Here is a 7,058-nt window from a genome sequence, read left to right as displayed (position 1 = left end):
AAGCACCCATGCTGGCCCAGCAGTATAAAAAGCTGCCCTAGTAAGCAGTTTGGAGCTCCTTGCCCTCAGAACCTTCTGGGACCCAACCAGTTGATATATGGGAAACCCTATCCCTTGTGCCAGCTGAACTACTAGAGCAGCCCTAACCTAGAGTGGTCCTGCACCCCCTTCCCACTACAGCCCATGGACCTATGGCCCCATGTCTGCACACCTGGCAGACCTGGATAGGGACTGTATGGCCACCTGGGCTCTGGTACGAGCACTGCAGCAGAGGCACTTGCACCTCTGGGCCAGCTGCCAGTGGGCCATGGCTACATAGTTGGCCTTTGTGCAGCATTGCTGCCATGTGTGCTCTTGTCCTGCCATCTGGGCAGCTATTGCTTGGAAGATGTACTCACTATGGTGGTCCGGTTTGAACTATCAAAGAGTGTCCTTCTGGCCTCAAATGGTCAGGAGGTCAGCCACCTCATCTGCCCTCCAGCTGGGTTCCTGGTGCCAGCCTTGGGCAGGCTCGTCTGCCTGGGTCTTTCCACTTGCCTCACTAGCAGGAATCCTGGTATTCCCTGTTTAAAAATGGCAAATTCTCTGATAAAAAAATCCCAAATTTACTCATTAAAATACCCCAAAATCCAAGTTCTTCCACGATTAAAATGAAATGCCACTATATATATATATATAGAGAGAGAGAGAGAGAGAGAGAGAGAGAGATCAGTCAGGCAATGTTTTATTGATATATTTACTTTTAAAGCAATTTGGAAGCCTACCAGTGCCTCTATCATTATAATAAAATAAATTCTAAATATCTACATGCTTTGGTGTTTGCTTTTGGTATTTTTATCATAAAAAATAATCAGAGCTCCCCCTGCCTCCTTCAATCACCAGGATGCGGGGACAGCTGCCCCTGCAGCCACAGCTCCCGTCAGCAGGTCCCATCTTGTCTGGCGGCTGGGCATGCAGGGTGTGAGATGGGAGGCATGTAGGGTTTGTCGGGGAGTGGGAAGGGAAGTGTAGGGTAGGTTTTGTGGGAGGGGAGTGGGTGTGTGGTTCTTGGGTGGGTGTATGGGGGGTTCATGGGTAGCTGTGTGGAGGTGGGGGGTTTGTGGGTGAATGTGTGGGGGTGTGTGTGTGGGATTTGTGGGTGAGTGTGTGGGGTTTGTGGGTGTGGGGTTTGTGGAGAGGGGAGCCCCAACATGCCAGTCCCCCCCACCCTCCTGTGGTGTACAGTCCCTGGCACTGGCAGCAGCAGCCAGCTGGGCCATTGGGGCACTCATGGACTGCTGTAGGCACAGACCTGTGGAAGTGTGACACCACCTCAGACCCAGGAGTTGCACATGGCGAGTGGAATTGCCCCGGCCCACTGGTGCATGCCTTTGGACAGGACTGTGTCGCAGAGCACCTCGGTGCTCCGCTCCTATAGAGAGGTATAGGTGCTGGTTGCCGGAGCAACCACAGTTGGCCAGCTGACCGGAAGGGGGCAGGGCCTGGCCTATATATTTAATCCAGGCTGAGGCCAGGGAGGCAGTTCTCCGCTAGCAGCCAAGGGAGAAGGAGCTCTGCTAGAGCAAGCGGAGTAGAGAAGCCTGATGGCCTGAGCAGCTTCTGTACAAGTCTACTGGGTGGAGAATTCCCTGGTAAGGATTTGAATGATGGTTAGCCAGATGGCTTAGCTTTTATGTTATAGCCCAGGGGCTTGAATTTTCTGTTTGTAGTTTTATAACACTGGAGGACTGGGTGAGGCTATTAGGAGTTGGAGGCGGCCTCATAGGGGCTCCACAGTAGTGTGGGGACCCTGGTGCCAGAGAGGGCACAACATTCAGGGGTTCACTGACCCCAGCCCTGAGAAGGGGTGCAGAGGATTGGGGGCCAGGTAAGGCTGAGGCTGCCTGAGCCCCACAGGAAATTTAAGACCCGAGGAGGGGATTTGGGGGCCAGGCACAACTACGACCACCTGAGCTCCAATTGCAAGAAGCCCCAGAGCAGGCACTTGCGAGAAGCCCCAGAGCGGGCAGTGCAAGACAAGCCAGAGAGCACCAGTAAGGGCGCAGGCTGCGAGACCAGTCAGAGAGCGCCCGTGGGGCGTGGAAAAGGAAATTGACCAAACAACGTCTGGTACATCTGCGAGGCTTGGGGCGTGGTACAGGGGTGGTTGGAGCCACACATAGCCCATAAGACTGGGGTGCACCAAGTCAAACAATACAGAACAGGGGCCAGGATAAACCAGAGCACCGTGTCCGAGGAGACAAAAGGCAGCCTCCCTTATAAAATACATAAACATCAAAGACGTGGCAGGCAAGAACGAGGGTGCTTTATCTCAAACTTGGCACGGTAGGGGACGTTAGGAGAGATCACGGCTGCTTCTAGGACCCCGCGCCATGACAGGCTGGGACAGTTCCTGCCACCACCTGGGGATTCCGGCACAGCATATAGGAGCCACGTGTCATCGGGCCAGGCCGGGCTTCCATATGCAGCCTGCTGGAGCAGCAGCAGGGGCAAGCAGGAGTCATAGAGACATTCTGGTCAGGTGCTAAAGCATCTCCTTGGAGGACCCAGCTTCTGGTTGACTCCAGGCGTGCTCCAGGAGTGCACCCTGCACTGCTTTTTTTCAGGGCGTTTTCTTTTGATACTGGGATTTCCTGGTATCAAATCTAGAGTTTGCACTGCAACTATGCAGCACAGGGAACATTTTTTCATTCATGGCATGCCTCCTGCAGCATCTCAAACTGCTTTGAGACATTGCAGCAGGCATGTGCTCACTCATCTGGATGTGGCCTCAGGTGCCACCCTGCCCTGCTGTTTGTCTGGCACAGGAGAAAATCAAGTTAGTCTGGGATGATTTCTTCCTAACAAATCCATATTGTTTCCTAATGCTCACACCTTCGTCCTCCAGATATTTACAAATTGAATGTTTTATTATTTGGTCTAGAAACTTCCCAGCTGCAGCTATGAAGGTGTCTGATAACTGGAGTTCTCTGGCTGCTCTTTTTTCCCCCCATTTTTGAAGACGGGCACTATGCTGGCTTGTTTCCAGTCATTTAGGACTTTGCCTTTCATCTGTGTCTTTGCAAATGTTGTTGCCAGCATTTCAGTACCCTGGACTGAATTTCTTAGGGTCTGCTGACTTATTCTGGTGCAATCTTTCCTTTTCCTTACCTGAAGCTATTCCCCTTGTTTATATATTATTTGTGATGAATGCCTGGTCATAGCTTATTTTTTGTGAGGATTGAAGCAAACTAGACATCATTTCTACCTTTTTGCATCTTCTCGTAGGAGCTCACCTTCTCTGTGAAGTAGCAGGATTACAGCCAGTATTTGTAGGCCCCATTCTTGCTGTTTTTAATCTTTCTTGACAACTATAACTAATCTTTTTTACCTTACTTTCCTATGTTTGTCCCCATGAATGATGTGTGCCTCTGGAGGCTCAGGGGCATGGCGACTGCTCACAGGCGGCAGCAGTGGGGGTGTGGTGGCGGTCAGTGGGGAGCTCCCGCAGGCGGCCATGGTGGTGTCAGTGGCGGGGTGGCAACTGGCAGTATCAGCGGCACTTCTGTCAGGGGGTGCCCCATCAATCTCAGGGGGTGCAGGGTGCACATGCACCCACGTGTACCCCCTATGCTTTGCCACTGTTTGTCCCTACATACTTCTGCTATTTTGCGTATATCTTTGGTTACATGCCATTTCTTCCATGGTTTTTATGCATCTCTGAGATGCATACAGGCAACATAATATAAGTTGCTTCCTACCTGTTTGTATAGCAACATCATTCTCTTGTGGTGCCTCTTATCTTTCTTCTCTGTTTAAATAGCTTGATATTGAGCATTCAAAGTGTAGAAACTCTTTTAGATTCCTCTTTGTTTTATTGCATTTTCTCACATACTATATTCCTCTTTCTGAGGAGGCAGGAACTTCCTGGTGTGGCAGGACAACAACAAAGCTAGGTCCAAAGCTAAGGCAGTAGCCAGGCTGTAAATGGTTGCTGTAAATAGTTTTTATATAAGTTCGTGTATACAATAAAATATTGTTTCCACACTACAGGCCTCATCAGCAGGGATCCATGTTTTCCATTTGTTCCAGAAAAATGCAGATTTTATCATCTGAAGAAGAAAAACATGGATTTTCTTCTTTAAAGGAGAAAACTGAGGGAAATAGTGGGTTTCCCCTAGCAGGCTGCCAGCCTTCCACTCTGCAAGGGGCTGCTTGGGAGAGTAGAGGGAGGGCTATTGGAGACAGGGGGTGCCACCTGCATGTGTACGCACACATGCATGTGGGTGGCATACAGCCAGGCAGGGTGGTGGGAGCAGTCCCAGCAGCTGCATGCAGGTAAGTCTGGGGTGCAGGGGTTGGAGGGCCACGGGACTGTCCAGGGAGCTGTGGGGCATATGAGTCTGTGTGTAGTGTGGCAGGGGTGTGTAGAGGGGATGGGTGCTGGGTGCCTGCTGGTGCTGAGGGAAGGTATCTGGATGCTGGGGCTGCGGAAGAGAAGGGGTGGTGAAGGGGAGGCACCTGCCCCTCCAGTGGGGGAAGGGGCAAAGGGGCCCTTTGAGGGCAGCAGAGAGCTGCCTGACCAGGCCAATGGCATTGGGGCTGGTACCCATACTGCAGGGGCAGCTGGGAGATGCTGCCCGGGGCGGGGGGCAATGGCCAAGCTGCCTGGTGTGGTGTGGAAACCCCAACCTAGGAGGTGGGGGTGGCACAGGCCTCCCTTCCTCCTCCCTTCAGCCTGTGCTGGACTTACTCTGCTGCTTGCACAGGTTGGAACTGCCACAGCCATCATGCTCTAGCCCAGTCAGGATGGGGACCCCCTCTGGCAGGGCTGGGAGGGGCAGGAGACTGTGGGTCAGGAATGAGGGGTACCAGGAGGGCTGGGGCACTGGTGGGGGGGCAAGGCACTGGCAGGGTGAGGGGACTGTGGGTTGAGAGTGAGGAGCACTGGCAAGGCCAGAGGGCTGCAGGTTGAGAGTGAGGGGCACTGGCAAGGCCAGGGAGCTGTAGGTCAGGAGTGAGGGGCACCAGGAAGGCTGGGGGTGGGGGCTGTGGTTTGGGTGTGAGAGGCAATGGCATGGGCAAGGGCAGGGTGCTGACATATTAGGGTTGCTCAGCACCACAAAGCACCTGGAGGTCAGCCACAGATGGACCTGCATCCTGGGGCAGGGGGAGCTCTGATTTTTCCATGATAAAAAAATCAACATTTATAGGTATTTAGAATTTATTTTATTATAGTGATTGAGGCAGTGGTGTTGTCCTGTGGGGTCAGGCCAACACTCAGGATCTCAAAATTGCGCTGTTAGATGGGAAGGTGAGACACACTTGCATATGTACACACACACTAGGCGTATACACCGCCCCCCCACCAACTCAGGCACGGACACATCCAAAATTACCAGCCTAGACACATGCACACCAGTCACCAATTCAAGCATATGTACACTATACACACCAAAAATTAGGCAAAAATCACACTCAATACACATATCACTAATTTGTATATCATGCACACAATGATATATAAATATTTTCCAGTTCACACACACACCACCCACCTACACATACACACACGTGAGTTCCTAACTTGGGTGGTATGTTGTGTAGGTGTGTACTTGGGGTACTTGGTAACTAAAGAGCAAGTGGCAGAGATCAGGGAAAAAGGCAGTGGAGACAAGGCAATAGCAGTGGCAGAGATCGAGGGGAAAGGCAGTGGAGATGAGGCAACACCAGAGAAACAGGGGTTTGCAGACAGAGAGAAGCTCAGGATGGCTGGAGCCACAGGAGCATGGGACAGGTGTTGGAGGTGGCGGTGAGCCAGAAGCAGGAGAGGGAGAAATGAGACAGAAGTTAGAGGGGCGAGGAGCAGAGATTGGAGCAGGGCTGGAACCAAGTAAACCGTAGTATTTGGAACCCAACTCAGGGTTCCAAATAACAGTTTTATTAAATGAACATTGTACTGTACAGCTTGGTTCCTGCACACACTCACACAGGCACTCTCCACACACTCACACGATGGCAGCAGGAGGAAGAGACTCAGTGGAAGGGTTGGAGTCCAGGTGGAGAAGAGAAGCAGAGTCCAAGTCCCTGGTTGAAGAGAGGGTGGGGGTGATAGCTACCTATCCTGGGCTGAGAGTTGATCCTCAATGGCCAGTCGGGGTCTTCTCCAGCAAGGCATTGTCCAGAAGGGGGTCGCCAGCAGGGCCTCTGGGTGGATATGTGGTGTGGCATGGTGCTGGTCCAGATGGAGAGGGTGTCCCAAGGAGTCAGTCTTCACTACCCCTTTTTATGGGGCAGACTACCTATGATCTCCTATGGGGAGAGCAGGTCCAGGCAAGGTCAGCCCTGTTCCAGAGGGTTCCAGATGTTCATACTAAGCATGGGCAGCCTTGGCACAATGGTGGGTTGCCTCATTTTTTGTTTCTTGAATGCTAAGGGTGGTTCCAATGGCTGGGTCATTGCTCCAGGTATTCGTTTTGATGATGGGGTGATTTAGTAGGGGGCCCTGCTAGCATTGTGTTTCACTCATCCATTCACTCTTTTGTTTCAGGCATTCAAGGAAAACCAATTTACATAGGAGGGGTAGGTACAAGTCATAGTTGCAACATATTGTATAAGGCAGGGGACACAAGGTGAAGGCTTGACATTCAAAATGGAAACTTGACATTACAGACACAGGCCTAAACCATACAGTGTTAATATGAAACAATAAAAATCAATGCAAAAAATGATAGAAATACAATATAATACAATATATAACAGTAAAAATAAACACAAACATAACAGAACACTATATACAATGTAAAAAGGGGCTTATTACAATAACAGCATACAAGAACTTATTTTAGCTTACCTAGTACTACTTGTAATCACTTATAAGGGATAGAGAGGGCATAGAGGAAGTCAGAAATGGTTAGGGGAAGGGGAGGGAATGCATTTCAAAATTTAAAAAAAGAAAAGAAAAACTGGGGGGTTCACGACAGTGGTAGGCTTCCAAATTGCTTTAAAATTGTAAATATATCTATAAATCATTGTGCTTAACTAATACCTATATATAGTGTTTTATTTTAATAGCATAA

Source organism: Gavialis gangeticus, unplaced genomic scaffold (genome assembly GCF_001723915.1).
Source record: "Gavialis gangeticus isolate Ggan-Ray unplaced genomic scaffold, GavGan_comp1, whole genome shotgun sequence".
NCBI lineage: Eukaryota > Metazoa > Chordata > Crocodylia > Gavialidae > Gavialis > Gavialis gangeticus.
Note: the sequence above shows the minus strand (reverse complement) of the source record.